This window comes from Odocoileus virginianus, chromosome 11 (assembly GCF_023699985.2).
Source record: "Odocoileus virginianus isolate 20LAN1187 ecotype Illinois chromosome 11, Ovbor_1.2, whole genome shotgun sequence".
Taxonomy (NCBI): domain Eukaryota; kingdom Metazoa; phylum Chordata; class Mammalia; order Artiodactyla; family Cervidae; genus Odocoileus; species Odocoileus virginianus.
The window spans coordinates 8,351,325-8,373,731 of NC_069684.1; the positions used below are offsets into that span (position 1 = coordinate 8,351,325).

The window sequence follows — 22,407 nt, forward strand, 5'->3', positions numbered from 1 at the left end:
AACCTGTGTCCACCTCTCAAACTTATGTATCCAGACTAGCCATCTCTCCAGACTTGTACACCTAACATCTCAACCTGAGTATCTAATAGATAGTTACGCTTAGTAAGAACAAAACTAACACCTGAATTTTCTTCCCCAAACCTGCATCACCTCTAGCCTCTCCAAACTCAGTAACACCTTCATGTTTTCATTTGCTCAGATAAACACTTTGGAATTATTTTGATTCTGCTGCCTCTGTCATGTTCCACAACCAGTCCATCAGCCAATCATGTTGTCTCTGTCTTCAAGACATTTTCAGCATCTAACAATTGTTCACCACCTCCACTGTTGCCATCCTGATCTGAGACACCACCAGCTTTTCCTTGGATCACTGCAGGAGCTTCCTATAGGCCTATGGTCTATGCTCAACACAGAAACCACTATGGCCTTTTTAAACAGAGGCCTGCTCACATCACTCCTTCAATCAAAATCCTCCAGTGCTTCCCTATTTCAATCAGAGTAAACAGGACAAAGTCTTTATCAACCACCACCCTCCCCCCCACACACCCCACATACACACACTTCTCCAGGATCTTGTTCCACTGCCAGAACTACTCCTTACCCTATTCTTTGACCTCCTCTCTTATCATCTGCCTCTCACTCTCCATTCAAGCCATCCTGAATCCCTTTCTCTCCCTTGAAAATGCAATCATCTTAGGGCCTTTCTAAAGGCTGTTTCCTCTGCTAGAAATGTTCTTTCTTGGCTCACTCCTTTAGATCTTCTAAAATTCAATGAATTCTCTAGACCCACTGTGAATATCCTACTTAAATTTGCAACCTACTCACTTCTAGAACTCTCAACGCCCCTTATCATGGCCATATTTTAAAAATTTATTCTACAGCACGAATCACCTTCTAATGCAATATAAAACAACACTATGTTTTGCAGTATACTATAATGTGTATACATATACATATAATATGTATATGTATATACCATATGTAGTATTTTGCACATATTTTTTAATTTGCTTATTGTTCATTGTATCTCCTTTCTAAAATGTAAGCTCCACAAGAACAGGGATATATACTAAGAACAGTATCTTGCACATAGTAAGCATTCAATAAATATTTGCTATTAAATAAACAACCTATAATACAATCCATATTTATCATGGAAAAACTTTAAGCAAGGGAGTTCATCAATATGAATTTGAATTATTCATTTTTACGGAGCTCAAGTGATCAGCATAAACTCCCTCCCCAATATTTAGCATGATGCAAAAATAAATACTCTCCTTCAGTTGTTCTTTATTCAGTTATTATTCACACAAATGCTATTCCCCTCAACTGTTCATTATTCAGATAAATGTTATTATTCTCCAAGATGGTGTAGAGAGTGTGAGTGGAACAAGAATACAGTAAATCACTATTAAGTGGGATGCTCCAAGATTGGATGCAATAATGGTGCCAATTTAGTAGCATCTGCTATAGGAAAGGAATTTTGAAGTAACTAAGTATAACAACCTCTTTAAGATCCTAATACAAATAAGCTACTTAGAAGTCAGTAGATAGTGGACTTGTCTGAGAACTAATTTTGCCTGCTGAGTAGTAAGGCAATCATTCACATGAAGGAAATGTAGCTTTTCCCAACATTAAAACTTTCCAAGTTTCTTTTGGTGGTGAGAGGAAAGGGCCAAATAAGCCACTATTATTTAAATAATTTTGAAGCTAACTTTTTTGGTGATTTCAGAGAAAAGTTACAGAGAAAGTTGCAAGTTTGAGCCTAAGGCTTCAATGTGGAAAATGTAAAGGAGCAAAAGAATGGTCCACCTCTCTAAAGACTAGACTTCTAAGTCAGGCACAGGGCAGCCTGAAGCAGGCCTTGGCAGTGTGTCCTGTCTGGTATGAGGACAAGTGTGATCTAAAGGGTCAGTGTAGGGCTATATTTCCGCCTGCAGTTTAATGGGGTTTCAAAAAACAGTATCAAGAATTTATGTGGTTGGAAACAAAAACCTATCAAGAAAGGTTCACAGATTTAGGATGATTCCCTCTGGGGGAGAGAAGAGGACATTTCCTGTCTAACTGTAGCTTTTAAGATTATTTTGTGCAATATCCTACAATTTACATTTTGTTTTCATATACATCATCTTATTTTGTTTGTGACTAAGCTGCTTAACAAGTTATTTAGATAATAATAATCAAAATGAGTTTTTCCATTTTAAATATAATTTTAAATAATTTTTATAAGTATAGACTTCAGATATATTAAATTTCAAAATTATTATCAAGACATAAAGATAATAGTTTTTTATTACAAAGCACAGATGGCCCTCAGTTTTAGACGTGGTTGCAGTCAAGGAGGAATATGGCAGAGCTAGCTGACTGGCTGTATCTTCAGGAAGCACAATCTGTCCCTGGAAGTGTCCACAACTAATTTCATTGTAATATCCAGAGCTGGTGCAGCTTTCAAGTTCTTCCCCACACTAAACAAACTCCTCGGCAAGCCTGAAAGGAGTATTCCTTCATTATAATTAATAAAATTGCTTCCTGTTTTATAAATATTCAAGGATTTTGTGACACAATAAAAGGAGACAGACAAATACATCATTATAGTAAAATGTTCTGATTATTATCACCAAGTCTGCACAACCTACTCCGGGGAATAAACTCAATTTCCCTGGGGTGGAATCAGAGATGATCTTATAAGAGAACTGCATCTTAAAGAAAAAAATCATAACACCAGAGGACAGGAATAACAGCAGAATTGGAATATTTGATTCAAATAGTAACTAAAGTACTAGTATTTTCTATTTTGAAACTTTTTAATCCATAAAATTAAAATGTAAGACTAGGTATTTGATGCATTTTAAATTTTAAAATCATACATTAAGGAAAATGAAAAATTACAAAATTTAAAAAATAAATCATTACTAATATCAGTTGCTGGCAGGTAAAACAAAGTGTTACAAACAAACTAACATAAACACTACATGAGATAAAGAAAATGTAACTAATGGTGATAATAGAAGACGACATGTAATTTAAAAGGAAGATGTCTCTTTAAGAGTGTGTCAGTTGGTTTTTATTAGATAGTGAACTTATTTTTGTGTACATTTTTTCAGTTGCTGAAAAAGCTCTGATTCTAAACTAGTTGGAAGATGATATCATTGTTATTAGCTAACTCCAAACATTTCTTTTTCACTCCATCTTCAAACATCTCTGTCTCTGTCTGTCTCTTGCTGACTTTGAGGACATATTTTTAATAACTATTTTCTCCATGGGTTGCAGTCTTTTTATTGACACCAAGCTGTGTTCTAATTCTTTCAGAAGAGATATCACACGTCTCTTTTGGCTTCTTTAGCTTCATGGAGAGCTTCCATGCAGAGTTTCTTGCATTAGTTTCAGCACCGGCATTTTCATATTCTATTTGTTCAGAAGTGCCTGGAACTCAAATATTATTCTTCCAGTAGAAGCTTCTCCTTTCAATTCTCATTAATTCTTCCTCTTAAGAATTCTGGAGACAGAGAAGAAGTTCATCTAAGCAAGTAAAACAGTTTGATTAGAAACTGTAATGCAATATAATATGTAAATAACTCAAATCATAGAAAATTTTAGAATAATGGTTTTATTCCAACAAAAAATATCACAGTATATGAAACACTAAAATTAAAGAAAAAAAAGAAAAAGATATTCCATTTACTAGCTTAAAAGTGAAATGTAATCCATAGAATCCAAGGCAGACATGCAGTTCAGTCCTGGCATTAAAAGAACCATAAATCCAGCAACCTGAAGTAGTTCAAATAGAGATTCAGATCTTTACTATACCCTCTGAAGAAAATCCCCAAGGAGAAATACTTAAAACTTCATCAAAATCCACTTTCTTTATCCCAAATGCCTGGAACACATCAAAAATCTTCTTTGTTTATTACCAAAGCTCTCAGGACTTTCATTTGAACCCATATAGGATGAATTTTTGTGTTCCAATTATCCTTTACTTTCCAGAATTACCATTTGTTATTTTTTCACTTGTAACCCCTTTCCCATGAAGGTCCCCTGGGTCCTCAGCTTAAGGATGGAATGGGAAGTCAAGGGACTTGTTCAGTTGCTAAGTCAAGTCCAACTCTTTGTGACCCCATGGACTGCAGCATGCCAAGCTCCTCTGTCCTCCACTAACTCCTAGAGTTTGCTCAAATTCATGTCTATTGAGTTGGTGATGTTATCTAACCATCTCATCCTCTGCCTTCTTCTTCTTTTTGCTTTCAATCTTTCCCAGCATCAGAGTCTTTTCCAATAAATCAGGTCTTCACATCTGGTGGCCAAAGTAATGGAGCTTCAGCTTCAGCATCAGTCTTTCCCTCATCAAGCGGTTCTTCAGTTCCTCTTCACTTTCTGATATTAGAGTGTTTGCATATCTGAGGCTGTTGGCATTTCTCCCAGAAATCTTGATTCCAGCTTGTGATTCATCTAGCCTGGCATTTCAGAACTTGATGTAGGTCCTATATTCTCTCAAGGAGCATAACTACATTGAGAAGGAGGAAGACAGAGAAGCAGCCTGAGGCCACAATGCTGAGGGAGGGATTATTTTTTGCATTGTTCTTGAATATAAGAAACATTAAGGTGTTTATAGAAGGGGCCAAATGGAAAAACAGACATTAAAAACAGAAAAGATGAACTAGAATAACCCACAGATGAGGTCCTGGGCCTTGGCACATGCTGTTCCTCTCTTGCCCAGGACTCCCTATTTATGCCATCTGGGTGTGTATTGCTTGTTCTTTAGGACTCAATTCAGAAACCAGGTCCTTCAGAAAGTTTTACAGGATCCACCTCCATGTTTCCATAGCTACTGAGACACATCCTAGTGTGACCTGTATATAATAGCCTTGGGCACTTACAGATACTATCACTAAATACCAGATATAGTTGATCCTTGTAACCTCAATCTCAGGCAGAAGATATAGTGCACACAGTAGCAGATTCTCATTTAACAATTGTTAAATAAATGAATGAATATTTTAAAACAGGAAGAGGTGATCACACAACCATAAAAATAGGATAAGTCTTCTTTTTGAAAGAAACTACTTAAAACCATCATTTTCATGGTCTCTGTTTAACTAAGATAGGAACTCTGCATGCTCCCAAAGAGAAAGTATAAAAGGAACTAAATATTCTACAATTTAAAATGACTGATTCCTAGAAGGGTTGGTTATGGAAGGTAGCCCACTTCAAATCCTAGGTAGCTTACCTCAAATCCTAAATTATGCCCTTCTTCTTTAAGGCTTTAAGATTTACTGTTCCAGAGAGTTACTGCTGTTCAACAATAGATTATTCCATATAATATGTATTATCTCACAGTTCACATGGGTCAGGAGTCACAGCGTGGCTTAGCTGGGTCCTCTAGGTCAGGGTCTCTCACAAGGCTGCTGTCACAGTACTGGTTGAGGCTGTAGTAATTGCAAAGATGAGCTGAGGATGTGGGTACAGAGGTGACCCTAAGAAGCACAGGTGAGGAAATGTGAAAGGTGAGACAGGGGGTGGAGAAAAGGCAGGAAGTATGCTTTACCGAGCAGGGTTAACAAGTAGGTGAGTAATGAGTGGGCTCCACTGAGGGTGCAACCCCACTGAGAACACTCTGAGAAACCATGTAGAACACACCTAAATATTGACCCACTGGTGGTGAGGAGGCTGGGGCATTAATTCACCCACTCTATCCACAACTGGTTAAAGACTGTGACCAGGGGTAATTCCCCCTCCACACTTGTGTGCTGCACCTGCCTATAAGAGAACAAGCTCCCCTGGGGCCAAAGAGAGACTTCAGGCAAAGAAGAGAGACATGGAGCTGGAGGTAAGAAACTCTGTGTGTGGAAACTGTATTTGTGCTGAACTGAGGAGAGCCAAGGGGTTGTGAGGCAGAACAGTGTTTGCTACAAGTAGTTTTCCTTTGGATTCAGGGAGAGGCTTATACAGTTCAGGGCTTTTGGTCTTTACTCTCCAATGTTGTCTTGTGGCTCAGCTGGTGAAGAATCTGCCTGCAATGAGGGAGACCTGGGTTCAATCCCTGGGTTGAGAAGATCCCCTGGAGAAGGGAAAGGCCAGCGACTCCAGTAGTCTAGCCTGGAGAATTCCACGGACTATATAGTCCATGGAATCGCAAAGAGGCGGACACAACTGAGCGACTTTCATACTCCAAAGTTATAACTCCACTTTTAAAATCAGCCCAACCCATCAGTAGAGATTCACATATCTTCAGTCTGTGATCTTGGGCAAACTGAAGTGGTAGTCTACTTCAATCCCTCTTCTCTGAAGGACACAGTGTCCTGGATACTCTCCCAGTGACCAGCAGTGCAAACAGCAGTTACACACAGCTGATCAGAGGAAAGGATGGGAGCCTAGGAGATAGAGTGGGCAGCTTAGGGGAAGTATGTGACTGGATCTTCCCCACGATCCCTACACTGACCTCTGCCAAAGAAGGGGTGATGGAGGCTTGGGTTACAACTGGTGGCAGTGTGTTTGATGGCTTGTGGCTAAGGATGGGGCTGAGGTTAAGAGAAAGGTCATCTATGAAGAATAAAGAGAGCCTAGTAATGGAGAAGTGAAAATGATGGAGAAAACTTGAAATAGTTCCTTGTTGAAAATGAGAAAATGAGCTGACTTTAAAAAACAGGGTTGTTAGAGGTGTATGTAGAGGGTCATACTGAGGCTGGTGCCTGTCAATCACTAGGGCAGCAATTTGCCCAGTGGCATAATTATCTGGAACTGGGCTCAGACCCAGATAGAGATTCAAAACGGTGAGTGTCACCTTTGTGGGTGTCTTCTTACTGGTTACACCATTCATTATAATTTGTCCAACTGGTTATGGATTTTTGTGTTTACTCCTCCAGTAGAGAGGAGAAGGGGTGTGTGACTAGACAGAGGCCTTCTAACCACTGACATTCTGGAATTATGTTTTTGGTCAGCCTCTTTCTCTTACAAGATCATGAGCCTCTTAAGGCCATAGACTATGCATTATTCATCTTTGTGTTCCAAATAGCTCATAATTATGATGCATAAATGTTTGTGAAATTATGACGGAACACATTTTAAAGCCTCCAAATTTATTGAACATACTTTGTGACTTGCTACTTCAAACTAAGAAACTGAAAAAGTAGAAAAAAAAATCTAAGAACGAGGAAACACATTTCTGCTTTATTAATAAATAGGAAGAAAAATATGAAGACTGAGTTAGTCTGAAAACAACTTAAGACCTTAAAACACAACTTTTGACTTATAAGAAAGTTAAAAATTTAAAACATTTGGCTGGTTAAAATAATTGTATGTATATTTAGTTTATTCTCTTCCACAGAAATTATAAATAGTTTTATGTGTGTATGTAGAAAAAATTATACATGTTTACATAAGACTCTTGTTTAAAACAGTATTATTCACAGTGAAGTGTTAAACTCCTAAGGCTATTCAGTGGTGGGTTCACAAAACTTACGCAGCAAATATGCCATATCTTCCAGAAACAAGAGTGCTACAATAATCTTTCTTCAGGGAGTGTGGGAAAGAAGCAACCTGAGAGGTAGGTTGGTGTTGATTATGGTTCTCTTAGGAATACACAGCATAGAGAGACTGTGATGATTTTTCATGTGTCAACTGGTCCAGAGAGTACCCAGATACTTGGTCAATCATTATTTGGGTATTACTGTGAAAGTATTTTTGGATGAGATTAACACTTAAATCCTTAGCCTGAGTAGGTTGTTCTCCCTAATGTGAGGGGGTCTCACCCAACCTGCTGAAGACCTGAATACAAAAAAAATGTTGAACCTCCTCTCCCAAGTGAGAGAATTCCTCCTGCCTGATGCCTTTGAAATGGGACATTAGCCTTTTCCCCACCTTCAGACTTGAGTTGAATCATTGGCTCTTTGGACTAGAACTATACCACTTACCCTCCTGGGTCTCCAGCTTGCCAACTCACCCTCCAGATCTTGGAACTTTCCAGCTTCTATTATCACAGGAGCCTATGTAAATAGATAGATGGTGGTAGAGTTGCTAAGTTGTGTCCGACTCTTGTGATGCCATGAACTGTAGTGCACTAGGCTCCTCTGTCCATGGGATTTCCCAGGAAAGAATACTGGAGTGGGTTGCCATTTCCTTATCCAGGGGATCTTCCTGACCCAGGATTGAACCTGGGTCTCCTCCATTGCAGGTGGAATCCTGCACTGCAGACAGATTCTTTAATAACTGAGCCACCAGGGAAGCCTGGATAGATAGATTGATCCATCTGTTTCTTCTTGGAAGAATCCGAATTAAAACAGAAGCCAAGAACATACATACCTGACCTGTTGAATTTGAAATGATTCTCTCCTTAAGTCTTCACAAGTATTTATTAATACTAACTTCAGTAATCAAAATAATAACTATACCATTTCAAAAAATAATAATAATAACTATACCATTTCCAGACTGGCCTCAAACTGAAATTGACATGACATAAAAATAAACTGTAAAAGGTAGGTAAATTAATTCTCCCTGTGTAATTCTTTCCACTTTTCTGTACGTTTGATAATTTTCATAACAAAACATTGAGGAAATTAATTTAAAAGGCGTAGGTTATGGAAAGTAAAATGTTTATCAAGTAAATAGAATAAAGTACAACAAAATTCTTAATAAGATTTTAAACAAACTGAGTTTAATTCAAATACCCCAATTCCAAAATGGCAGTAACAAGATGCCATCTCAGCAGATACCTTGACCCTTACTTCATAGGTAAGAATGATACCTTCATGGAATACCCCAAATGTCCAACAACCACTCCTGCAAACTTACTGTACAAGTATCTCTGTTTTAGCTTTCTCCAGTCTCAGAGGATAAGGAGTAATACCTCTTGGTTAAGACCAATCCGGCCACCTTGTCCTTCTTGCTTCATCTCCAAAGTCTTGCTCCATCAGTTAATCCCTCTCTGCTTTAGTTTCTTCTTTTCCTTTCTCATTAATGGTTTCTTCCCCTACAATATGTTTGAAATGCTTAAGAAATCTACCTCTCCAAAACATCCCCTTTGTCTTAGATACAGAAGATTACTATTAATATTTTACAGATTCCTATTTAGAAGAATATTGGGCTTCCCTTGTGGCTCAGCTGGTAAAGAATCCGCCTGCAATGTGGGAGACCTGGGTTTGATTCCCAGGTTGGGAAGATCCTGTGGAGAAGGGAAAGGCTACCCACTCCAGTATTCTGGCCTGGAGAATTCCATGGACTGTATAGTCCATGAGGTCAGAGTCAGACACGACTAAGTGACTATCACTTCACTTCTGTTTAGAAGATGCTAGGTCTTCCTTGGGTAATGCTGGTCTGTGAAATGCTTGTTACTGATCAGAGACTGAGATAAGGAACTTTCATCAAAATGTAAAGCAACTATTGGGTTGGCCAAAACATTCAGGTCCTTCCACAAGAACTTGCAGAAAAACCTGAGTGAACTTTTTGGCCAACCCAATACCTTAATAAGCATGCAGTTTCATTCAGCTGACTTCTTTTATTTTTTAAGTAAGACTTTCTCAATGAAAGAAACAGTGTACTCGTTTATATTCTAGCACCTTACCTCACTATGGTTATGATCTGGTAATGAACAGTGTGTGGACTGGCACCAGTCAGGAGACTAGTTTGTTTGTGGACTACACAACAAGTAACATGGATTGGAGCGACAATAATGCAAATCTCTCCACACATCCACGCAAATATACTACTCCAGTCAAGTGAGGCTGGAGAGAGAGTCATCAGAATTAGCTCAGTTTGGTGTTCAGATTATGCTTCTAAGATATAGATCATGTATGTTTGAATGAATATATGTCTAGAGCAATGGCCCCAACCTTTTTGGCACCAGGGACCAATTTTGTGGAAGACAGTTTCTCCATGGACCTTGGGGGGAAAAGGCAGGGATGGTTTGGGGATGATTCAATTGCATTACATTTATTGTGCACTATACTTCTATTATTAAATCAGCTCCACCTCAGATCATCAGGCATTAGATCCTGGAGGTTGAGGATCCTTGGTCTGGTCTAGAACAATGTTTATCAAACTACAGATCTTGACTCAAACTTCTTGGTAAGAATTGTTTTGTGGAACTTTTTTTTATAAATTGAGGCATAGTTTCTTACAAAGTTGTGTTCATTTCTGCTGTACACTGAAGTGAATCAGCTTTATGTATACATACATCCCCTCCCTCTTGAATCTCCCCTCACTGCCCCATCCCACCCCACCTGTCTGGGTCATCACAGAGCACCAAGCTCAGCTCCCTGCACTATACAGTAGCTTCCAACTAGCTGTTTCACACATGGTAGCATATATATGTAAAACCTAATCTCCCAGTACACTTGATCTTAGCCAAAAGGCCAAGAAGTGAAAAGTAGGAGGTCAAGAGATACGTGGAGTATCAGGCAAATTTGTCCTTGGAGTACAAAATGAAGCAAGACGAAGGCTAACAGATTTTTGCCAAGAGAATGCACTGGTCATAGCAAACACCCATGGTCAATACTGAAATCAGACTGATTATATTCTTTGTAGCCAAAGATGGAGAAACTCTCTACAGTTAGCAAAAACAAGACCAGGAGCTGACTGTGGCTCAGATCATGAACTCCTTATTGCAAAATTCAGACTTAAATTGAAGGAAGTAGGGAAAACCACTAGACCATTCAGGTATGACCTAATCAAATCCCTTATGATTATACAGTGGAAGTGACAAATAGATTCAAAGTATTAGATCTGATAGACAGAGTGCCTGAAGAACTATGGATGGAGGTTTGTGACATTGTACAGGACGCAGTGATCAAGACTATCCCTAAGAAAAAGAAATGCAAAAAGGCAAAATGGTTGAGGAGGCCTTACAAATAGCTGAGAAAAGAAGAGAGGCTAAAGGCAAAGAATAAAAGGAAAGATATACCCATTTGAATGCAGAGTTCCAAAGAATAGCCAGGAGAGATGAGAAAGCCTTCCTCAGTGATCAATGCAAAGAAATAGAGAAAAACAACAGAATGGGAAGGACTAGCGATCTCTTCAAGAAAATCAGAGATACCGATGGGCACAATAAAGGACAGAAATGATACAGACCTAACAGAAGCAGAAGATATTAAGAAGAGGTGGCAAAAATACACAGAAGAACTGTACAAAAAAGATCTTCATGATCCAGATAACCATGATGGTGTGATCACTCACCTAGAGCCAGACATCCTGGAATGTGAAATCAAATGGACCTTAGGAAGCATCACTACAAAGCTAGTGGATGTGATCGAATTCCAGCTGAGCTATTTAAAATACTAAAAGATGATGCTGTTAAAGTGCTGCATTCAGTATGCCAGCAAATCTGGAAAACTCGGCAGTGGCCACAGGACTGGAAAAGGTCGGTTTTCATTCTAATCCCAAAGAAAGGCAATGCCTCAAAGACTGTTTAAACTATCGCACTATTGCACTCATCTCACACGGTAGCAAAGTAATGCTCAAAATTCTTTTAGAGAGGCTTTAACAGTACGTGAACCGTGAACTTCCTGATGTTCAAGCTGGATTTAGCAAAGGCAAAGGAATCAGAGATCAAATTGCCAACATCTGTTGGACCATTGAAAAAGCAAAAGAATTCCAGAAAAACATCTACTTCTACTTATTGATCACAGGCTTTGACTGTATAGATCACAACAAACTCTGGAAAATTCTTAAAGAGATGGGAATACCAGATCACCTGACCTACCTCTTAAGAAATCTGTATGCAGGTCAAGAAGCAACAGTTAGAACTGGACGTGAAACAACAGACTGGTTCCAAATTGGGAAAGGAGTACATCAAAGCGGTATACTGTCACCTTGCTTATCTAACTTATATGCAGAGTACATCATGCAAAATGCCAGGCTGGATGAAGCACAAGCTGGAATCAAGATTGCTGGGAGAAATATCAATAACCTCAGATATGTCGATGATACCACCCTTATGGCAGAAAGCAAAGAAGAACTAAAGAGCCTCTTGATGAAAGTGAAAGAGAGTGAAAAATCTGGCTTAAAACTCAACATTCAAAAAACTACGATCATGGCATCTGGTCCTATCACTTCATGGCAAATAGATGGAGAAACAACAGAAACAGTGAGAGATTTTGTTTTCTTATGCTCCAAAATCACTGCAGATGGTGACTGCAGCCATTAAATAAAAAACAGCTTGCTCCTTGGAAGAAAAGCTATGACCAATCTAGAGAGCATATTAAAAAGCGGAGACATTACTTTGCCGACAAGGGTCTGCCTAGTCAAAGTTCTGGTACTTCCAGTAGTCATGTATGGATGTTGAGAGTTGGACCATCAAGAAAGCTAAGTGCTGAAAAACTGATGCTTTTGAATTGTGGTGCTGAAGAAGTATCTTGAGAGTTCCTTGGACTCCAAGGAGATCAAACCAGTCCATCCTAAAGAAAATCAGTCCTGAATATTCACTACTTTGGCCACCTGATGCGAAGAACTGACTCACTGGAAAAGACCCTGTGGGAAAGACTGAAGGCAGGAGGTGAAAGGGACAACAGGATGAGATGGTTGGATGGCATCACTGACTTGTTGGACATGAGTTTGAGCAAGCTCCAGGAGTTGGTGATGGACAGGGAAGCCTGGAGTGTTGCAGTCCATGGGGTGGCAGACACAACTGAGCAACTGAACTGAATCTCCCAGTTCATTCAACCCCTTCTTCTCCCCCTACCACCCATGTCCACATCCAATCTCAGTTTCTATTCTTATCATGCAAATAGCTCCATCTATGTTATTCTTCTAAATTACACATGTGCATTGGATTGTTATATTTGCATATTTCTGATAATTATTCAAAAATATTTATTCCCCTTATCTCTGTGAGTATACTTTTCTTTGACTTGGGACTTGCCATTGACTTGCTCTAGCCAATGGAATGTTACATGACATGATCAAAGGTTTGAAGAATTTTTGTGCAACCGGGCTTACTATTTTGTACCTCTGCCATTTTCCTAAGAAAAATATGCTCAGGCAGGTCCACAAGTATCAATAATAGGAGAGACACATGGGGCAGAGTCACCCAAGCTAGATCCCCCCAGCCAGGATCAGTCGGTATCAGCTAACCACCAACCAACTCACAGATCCATAGGCAAGCCCTGCCAAGACCAGCCATCACAACCAGCTGAGTCCAGCATAGATCAGCTGACCCTAACCAACACACAAAAATTTAGTGAAAGAAATGCTTGCCTTTATATGTCCCTAAGATGTTCTGTTTATAAAGAAACAGCTGACTGATACACATTTATACATTGGTATTGGGTTAACAATATAATGTATACTGCAGTAGGTAACAAGAGGCGTGAAAGCCACTGGTCTAGAAGAGCACCATGTTTCTCTTGTATTCCTTGCTATTTAATGAACTTAAAGGAAGTTCCTGTTTGGGAGTGGCTGCTTGCAGTAATAAAGAATGAAGGTAAACAGAAAACAGAGCTGAGAGACGAGAAATGAAGTGTGTGTGGTAGGTTTGGGAAGAGACAGAGACTTAACAGCAACAAGTCTTTATTTTATATTGAGGTCCCTAAAATTGACTATGGTGCTTTTTCTTTTGAGAAACTTTTCTCAAATTCTAATCAATACAATGTGTGTGTTACTTGCTCAGTTGTGTCTTTGTGACCCCATGGACTGTAGCCCACCAGGCTCCTCTGTCAATGGAATTCTCCAGGCAAGGATACTGGAATGGGTTGCCATTCCCTTCCCCAGGGGACCTTCCCAACCCAAGGATCAAAACCAGACCTCCTGTATTGCAGGTATATTCTTTACTGACTGAACCATTTATTAATACTATGAAGCCCTGGTTTTCACACTGGCATATATCCGTTGTTTACAATCTACCTCCCTGTAGTATTCTTAGTTTAAATCACATATAAAATTAAATACTGGAAACAAAGATTTTTCTTCACAATTTAATTCAACCTAGAGTACCTTCCTGGAGAAGGCAATGGCACCCCACTCCAGTACTCTTGCCTGGAAACTCCCATGGACAGAGGAGCCTGGTAGGCTGCAGTCCATGGGGTCGCTAAGGGTTGGACACGACTGAGCGACTTCACTTTCACTTTTCACTTTCATGCACTGGAGAAGGAAATGGGAACCCACTCCAGTGTTCTTGCCTGGAGAATCCCAGGGACGGGGGAGCCTGGTGGGCTGCTGTCTATGGGGTCGCACAGAGTCGGACACGACTGAAGGGACTCAGCAGCAGCAGCAGAGTGCCTTCCTACCCTACCCGTTATCATTACATCTCTCTCTATAAAATAGTAAAGGCTTCACAGAGGCCTCAAATATAATTAGAACACTTTTGTTTCAAAATGCAATTCATGGCCCAGAAGTAATGAGAATAATTTCTAATAATTGTCTCAACTCCCATTATTATAAATTTTACACTTGACATGTCTTCAGTACTCCACGTTAAGGTGGCTACCTCCCAGATGAGGGTCACACGAGTGGGCGCTGTGGGGTGAGTCACCCGCAGCCAGGGACAGGAGAGGAGGTGAAGAAAGGCCTCCTGAAGACCAACACAAACATCCCCAGCGTTTGGAGCTGGTACAACTAGCACGTGTTACAGAAGCTACAGTCACAAAACAGGGAAGGTTATCACCCTAAGAATAGTGAAGTAAGAAGACAACCTGCCTTCCTTCTTCTTCTTTCTCCCTGGACTCACTTCAAAGGTCTGGGGAATGAGGAGTGGAGAGTCCCATACCTACTGCAAATCCCACAGATTTGGCCTACACTAAATAGAATCAAATTACTCTACAACAGAAAGTAATGGAGTTAGATCAAGATGTATCAATAGGGGGAAAAAACATGTACGCAAAAGGGAGACTTTCTGACAGCTACCCTTTAAAAATTCTGTTTACATCCTAATAAATTGAAATTCTTTGGGGAACCTGTTCCTTTAAACTGTTATCTCTGGGAATATTTCTATCCAAATAAGGGATTATTGTATAGATTCCAGTTGCCATCTCCTTGGTCAGCTCTGGAGAAGCTCTTTGATTTTATTTCTAATCTCTATTTTAATAATATTAATTAACATCTGAATATTTACTATGTGCCAATGACTGTGTTTTTATCAATGTCTAAATGCCAAGTTTACATATTATTCTATACATTATATTTAGATTACTATCTCCAACCTCCAATTTATTTTAGGAGCCCCTAATCTCATCCGACTGAGTGACTGAACTGAACTGAACTGAATCTCATGAGCAGCATGTTTTTGAAACATTTTCAAGTTACTTTCTAAAATTATTCCCACAAATCAGTCTGGTGTTAGTTTGTATCCATTTCAGAGGTTGACACTTTCAATCTTACCCCCAGATCTATAGATTACCTCACAACTTGGATCCTACTGTTCTCTATAGACTGATTTTAACGAGTGTTCTTTCAAACACCTTTTTTAAATAAGAAAAATTGATTTGTGAATTCTCTTTTATAATTTGTGAAACCAAGAGAAAGTGAATGACTTAGTAAAGGATACTTTGTATCAGGGAAGTGTGTTACTCGCTCAGTTGGCCCTACTCTTTGTGATTCCTTGGACTGCAGCCCACCAGGCTCCTCTGTCCATGGGATTTTCCAGGCAAGGATACTGGAGTGAGTTGCCATTTCCTTCTCCAGCAGATCTTCCTGACCCAGGGATCGAACCTGGGTCTCCTACACTGCAGGCAGATTCTTTTCTGAGTGAGTTACAGGGGACAGAGTTAAAATGTAAACTTTAAATTGTCTAGCGTTTTTCTTTCTTATCGAAAGTTAGCCAAACAAATCATTAAAAAATCATGTTTGTATGATTTAGACAGTTGGCAAAACTGTTTAAATCACCTACTTTTAAAGACTGTATACACATTTAAACGTAATTCTCCTAGACAGATAACAATCAATTTTTAAAGACATGGAAATTTCAGTTTTCCATGAACAATTACAGAACTAAAATATTCTTCTAGAAAATGCTCATTACAGCTAACAGCAAAATTCATTCATTAAACAAACATGCATTGTGCACAGGTATTGTACCCAATGCTGAGAATATAAATTAAGACACTGTTACTGCCCTTAAAGAGAAATTCCACTTAACAAAGGTACAAATGTCCACAGTCAAGTCATATAATGTGCTAGGTAAGAAAGTGAGAAATCAAAAAGCTCTCAAAAGGTTCAGGTAAACTAAAACAAGTCAGGTGAAATTAAATGGCAGTAGAGTCAAATTCATTTACTGATTGTGGGGGTGGGGGGAGGAGAGGGGAAAAAAGGAAATTAAAAAATCTACATGAGTCCAAGTAGGGAGAGACCAGGCTAAACAATAGCAAATGTAAAAGCCAGGAGAATGCAGTTGATTTCAGATTTAGTAACCATGTTCCCAAGAAAGCTAATTTTAGGATGGATTCATAAAATAAGGTACAAAGAAAAGGGGACCAAGTATTTCCCATTGACTTTGCAGCAAGTACCTCTCACAGTGTCGCAGGTGTCTTAAGTACACATTAGAGCATGTTAACAGGACGATGGAAGAGGCGAAGGATCTGAAAACCTTATCACTGAAGACTTGTTAGAGAATGAGGATGTTTACCCTAAAAGCCAAAGCAGGACATGTTTTCAAACATTTAAAGGATCTGTGTGACAGAGCTTGCGAGCGACCCTTTCAACACTCATTTTTCCCTCATCCTTATCTACAGAGCCCTGATTTTTAGTAGAGCACTTTGATGGTCCCCAGCCTCCCTTGAGGTTAGTGGGCCATGTAACTGAACTCTGACTATTGATAAATCAACAAAAGTGGTGTGGTACTCTCAGAAAATCTCCTTCAAGAGAAGGGGTGTGCCCTTCTGCCTTTCTTCCTATCCTGCTGTGAGGAGTGTCATCCTGATTACTCGCCATCCAGCAGCTACTTTGGATCACAAGGGCGAAAGTAACAAACCAGGAACAGTGAAGCTGTGGCAAAGGAGCCCGGGTGCCTGACAACTTCATGGCAGTTGTCATTTCAGCCCAGGACTTTCTACTTCTGGATATTTTTATATGAAAAGAAATAAATTTTCATTTTGTTTAAGACACTCTTATTTGAGGTTTCTCTTACATGTAGTTGAACTTTAGGTACCAAAAAAAGGATATTTTCTAAGACTCAGGCATCTTTAAAAAATGAAATGATCCGCTTTGTGACACAGTTACCTATCTTCATACCTGTTTGAATGGAGGCTGTAAGACAAGCATCAGAAGTGGTAAGCATTCCAGGGGGTGAAGAAAAAGTGGGTTACCAGACCTCTAAATTTCCTGTCAGTTCTGAAGATTAAATGATTTCCCCCCAACTTCTCACTTGGGGATGATCAGTGGCTCTAAAAAACAAACAGACAAAAAAAACACAGATCCTTTTTCCCCTTGAAAACATATTTGGACTATGCCCGCTAGACTCAGCCCTACACTGAGTAAGCAGCACAGTGGTGGGCAGTGTTCTGGCTATGCTGCCTGACTCTATCTTGCAGTTAAATTTACTCCAAGACAGGCACCTCTAAAGTAAAACTAAAGGAGAACCAAAGAGCAAATCAATAAACTCTTCAGCAAAATTGTTGTCATAAAGACAATCATCAGCCTGGAAATGAATAAATCAGGATCTCTGTGGAGATCCTTCCTGTGTGCCTACTGTAGTTGGTTAATCAAGATGTAGCCCACAATCACCACCCTGCTTAATTTTTTTTCCTTTTATGAAATGAGGGTAACACCCTTATCCCCTTTCCATCTGTCCTCTTCCATTCTGTTCTCCAATTTCTAACAGCTGTAACTTTACTTCATTTCCCTTGTTACACTGTCTTCATATTACTGTTCTGTAATTATCATTACCTGTGCTTTGTCTATTGTTTCTTTAAACATTTATTTCCTTGAAACAGTAATACACACACATGGCAGGAGTCCAATTTTGAACAGAACACACAAGAGATAAAGTCTCCCTTTCATCTCAGAGTCTGACATCCCCATCTCTTGAGATAAACAGTTTTCATGCACTCTTGAGAAATAAGCTGAAGATGCCTGTTATTGTTAAGCTGGCTTAAGTTGAGTCCAACTCTCTTGTGATGCTGTGGAATGTAGCCCGCCAGGCTCCTCTGTCCATGGGATTTCCCAGGCAAGAACACTAGAGTGTGTTGGCCATTTCCTTCTCCAGGGGATTCTTCCTGACCCAGGGATTGAACCCACATCTCCTGTGTTACACATTGCAGGTGGATTCTTTTCTGCTGGGCCCTAGGAAAGCGAACATGTAAAGGCAGCTATATGTGTACTCGTTAAGTATTTTCTAGACACACTATTTTATCTTTTACATTTAGGTCCACAAGCTATTTTGCTGTTGCTAAGTTGTGTCCGACTCTTTGCAACCCCATGGACTGCAGCATACCAGGCTTCCCTGTGTTTCACCATTTCCCAGAGTATGCTCAAACCCATGTTCATTGAGTTGGTGCTGCCATCCGCCCATCTTGTCCTGTTACCCCTTCTCCTGCCCTCAACCTTTCCCAGCATCAGGGTCTTTTCCAATGAGTTGGCTCTTTGCATCAGGTGGCCAAAGTATTGGAGCTTCAGCATCAGTCCTTCCAATGAATATTCAGAGTTGAGTATGCACCAAGTATATTCAAATAACCCAGCATCATTTATTCAAACATCCAATTTTTTTTTCCTCATCACTACAGCATCACCTTTGCAAAATTAAAATGTTCACATAAGCATCTGTCTGGGAACCCTATTCAGTTCCATTGGTCTACTTTCTAACATCTGATAGTATAAATCCCCCAACATCATTCTTGTTCCAGATTGTCTTGGCTGTTTTTGATTTTTAGAATTTCCATATACATTTAAGGCTCAGCTTGTCAATTCACTCACACATACAATCTGCTGGGATTCTAGTAGGGATTAGACTAAATCTATATAGATCATTTGGGGAGAACCGACACCTTTACAATATTAAGTCTTCTGAACCATGAGCACAGTATCTATCCAGCTACTAACACTTAGGTCTTCTCTAACTTCTATCAAAACACAATTTCCAGTACAGACTTCTTATACCTCTTTCATTAAAATTTATTCCTAGCTGCAGTGGGCTGGATGGTGCACCAAAGGCATTAGGGCCTAATCCTTGGAAACTAAAATGTTTATTTGGAAAAAGCATCTTTGCAGATATGATTAAGGATCTTGAGACAAGGAGATAATTCTGGATTATCCAGGTGGGCCATACATGCCAGCAGTCTCTATATAACAATGTGCCTGCATGCTAAATCACTTCAGTCACGTCTGCCTCTTTGTGGCCCTATAGACTGTAGCCCGCCAGGGTCCTCTGTCCATGGAACTCTCCAGGTAAGATTATTGAAGTGGGTTGTCATTCCCTTCTCCAGGGGATCTTCCCACTCAGTGATCTAACCTGCATCTCTTTTTGTCTCCTCACTTGTAGGTGGGCTCTTTCCCACTAGCACCATGTAGGAAGCCCCCTATATAACAGACAAGAGGAAAATTCTAGACACACAGAGAGAAAGCAACGTGAAGATGGACACAGAGGTTAGAGTGACTGTGGCTTCAAGCCAAGGAATGCCAACAGACAACAGAAACTGGAAAAGGCAAGGAACAGATTCTCCCTGTCAAGCCCCTTGAGGGAGCTCGGCTAACACCTCAATTTCAGACTTTTCGTTTCTATAAATGTGAGAGGATGAATTCATTTTAAGCTATCATGCTTGTGGTAATTTGTCACAGCTGCCACTGGAAACTAACATACTAGTTATTCAATATTTTTCGTGCATTCATATATGGTAAAACTTAAAAAAATTTCTTAATTGCTTAGCAGCGGTATATAAAATTAACCTTTATATACTGACTGTATAAACTTGCTAAATTCATTAATACTAACACTTTATAAATTTTATATAGACTATTGTACTTTTTTCCAAACAACAGGTTGATGTATTTCTTTCTAGTGCTTGTATTACCTTGCCTTTTTACAGTCACTGGGATGCCAGTACAACAGTGAACAATTATATCTCTTTAGACGTTTTGAATTTGTAACTAAGAAAATGTAATGTCTGTTTCAAGGTTAAAATATAAATAATATTAAAAAATTTTAATATAGTAAAAAAAAGCAGTCAAACAAAATAATCAACAGCCTTCTAGTTAACAAATCCAAAGGCCTTTTCTTAAACCCCTCTCATGACTCTGCATCCTTTGACATTGTTTATGATCCCCTCTTAATGCTTGTTTCTTCCTTGCTCAGATTCTTTTTTTCTGCCTCTAACCCCTTTTATAGACATTCCTCAAATTTTCTTAGGGCTTTTCTCTGTCTATACTGTCTTTGTTAACTGTTGGGATATCATTTTAAGGCCTGTGATTATTCTTCAGAACTCTTCTCTTCTTGTTTTTCCTTCTTTTAAATGCCATACTCAAACACCCATTCTTCTCCCCAGAGAAATGCAGTATTCCCTGCAGAACTCAAGGAAATTGTGAATTCGTCCCACTTTAAGGGTTTTAATAAACAGAAGTGAGTTACAGAAGTTCCCAAACCTTCACAACATTTTAGTCCTTGATCTACAGACAGAAACTCCTTTCTGAAAAGTGGCTGAAAGGTGTTGGAATGCTGGGGTGTTAGAAAGCTGGTTGGCCAAGCAGCTTCAGAGTGATATTTATCTTTGTGAATTCACTCAGTTTAGGGTCTGGCCTTTGTGTTACAAGACCAGAGATGCTGAATCATGATCATTAGAACTTGTGTATGAAAACCAAAATACCAATGTGCTAATTCACACACTGTGAAATATAACTGTCAAGGTAAATGAACGGCTATTCATTTTATTTGGCCAAAATGTTCTCTCCCTGCAGAAAAAATTATATGGGAATTAAAATAACATTTACAACTGTATTTGTTAAGAAAGGAAATAGAATAAAAGATTTAGTTGTAAGCTTCAAATATTTAATGGAATATCAGGTTTTGATTAGAGAGATGAAACTACCTCTACCACCAGAACCAGACAGGTTTTTGTACCTGCTCAGGAGACTTTCCCCTTTAGACTGGGGACCCTGACAAATATTTACCTCCCAGGCTCTTTCCCGGCTCAATTCCTGATTTACACGTTCCTCCTTTAGGGATGTTATTTCTTCCAATGAAGACTGTTTCTAGCCAGAGAGGCTTCTTTCCGGTTTGATCCATTCTGCATTGATCTATAATAGAAATCTTACAGGACAATTTTAAGTGTTTGACAAATACCTTACTGTGGATCTCAAAACACCGATCTGCATACATCTGCGTACTAAATGTTCACAAGAAATCCTCATTTCTACTTACTGGTGAGCCAAAAAAAAAAAAAAAAAAGCCAACATTTTTTTTAAACGAAGAAAATCCTAAGTAGCCCCCCAAGGCCAGGCAGCTTGGCACACAGCAGATGTCCTCAAATCTGGTGAACGAAAAATGCAGTTCCTACTCCTCGTGCCTAATGCAATTCAGGAAAGCATTACAGAGCAAATCGCCTGCCAGGCTGGAAACCCCGCTAGACTGCAGCTCTGGGCTCACCTCCGCTCGGGGCCTACGCCCTCTCCAGAGCTCGGCTCCAAGCCTCGACCGCAGGTCAGCGCGCTGAGAAAGCGCCAACTGGGCGAAGATCCCGTCCCAGTTTTTATTTCAACACGGACAACGCCCACTCCCCTAAGTAATGATACAGAAAAGACGAACAAAAGAAAGGAAAAGGTGAGACAAGGACGACTGAGAAAAACGGCTTTTAAAAACAAACAAAATACTGTTTGGTGATATACAGTTGCATTGTTCGATACTGGAAACTCATTTCGGCAGCCTCAGCCTCTCCAGGAAATCAGGCGCCAGTTCGAGGTGCACATCACACAAACTCCCGCGTCCAGAGAGTTAGGACCGGGCCCAATCCTTCAGCTGCCAGGGCCTCGGATCCACAAGGCCGGGCCTCGGATCCACAAGGCCGCCCCGCTCCGCCGCCCGACTCCACCGCGAGCAAGCGCGCTTCTCCACCTCGAAGCAGGCGGTGAAGCCCTGAATCCCGGCGGCCGACCCTCCGCTGCATCTCACAGAGCCGCGCTACCGCGACTCCCCCCTCAAAAAAGATGAAAGGGGCGGGGGCTGCTCCCGGGACTCTGAGGCCTCGGGTCAGCGACGATCCTTCCCTCAGGCCGACCGCGTTCCTTCCGCCCTGAGAGGGCAAAAGAGTCCCGAGGCCTCGCGCGCGCGCCTCCGCCCGCGCTCCACAGCGCCCCCTAGGAAGGAAGCCCGCGAGGCGGCCGCGCCTCTGCGGCGATTTTATTAGCGCTCGGTTGGGGTTGCCCGGCCCGTCGGCGAGCGGGGCTTCCCCGCCCCTCCCCCTCCTCTCCGGCGCATCCCCCCCGCCCCCCTCCGCCCTCCCCCGCCCGGCGGCCGGAACCTCCCTGCGGGGCGGAGTGATACCGGCGGCGGCGTAGAGCGCG

At 40.4% G+C, this 22,407-nt stretch overlaps 1 long non-coding RNA gene across 5 annotated transcripts; it reads right to left on the reverse strand.

Annotated features, from left to right (window-relative positions):
* Positions 1–3,041: 3,041 nt before the first annotated feature.
* LOC110129855 (uncharacterized) lies at positions 3,042–22,296 on the reverse strand. Of its 5 annotated transcripts, none has more exons than XR_011490230.1 (7): positions 21,959–22,294; positions 21,494–21,625; positions 21,019–21,157; positions 17,152–17,303; positions 7,908–8,965; positions 5,225–5,471; positions 3,042–3,519 (listed from the first exon to the last, which is right to left on the reverse strand). It is a non-coding gene; the product is annotated as an uncharacterized lncRNA (long non-coding RNA). The 5 variants fall into 5 exon arrangements; XR_011490229.1 differs by having other exon boundaries at positions 21,733–22,294; XR_011490227.1 differs by having other exon boundaries at positions 3,042–3,496; positions 21,494–22,295.
* Between the last annotated feature and the right edge of the window lie 111 nt (positions 22,297–22,407).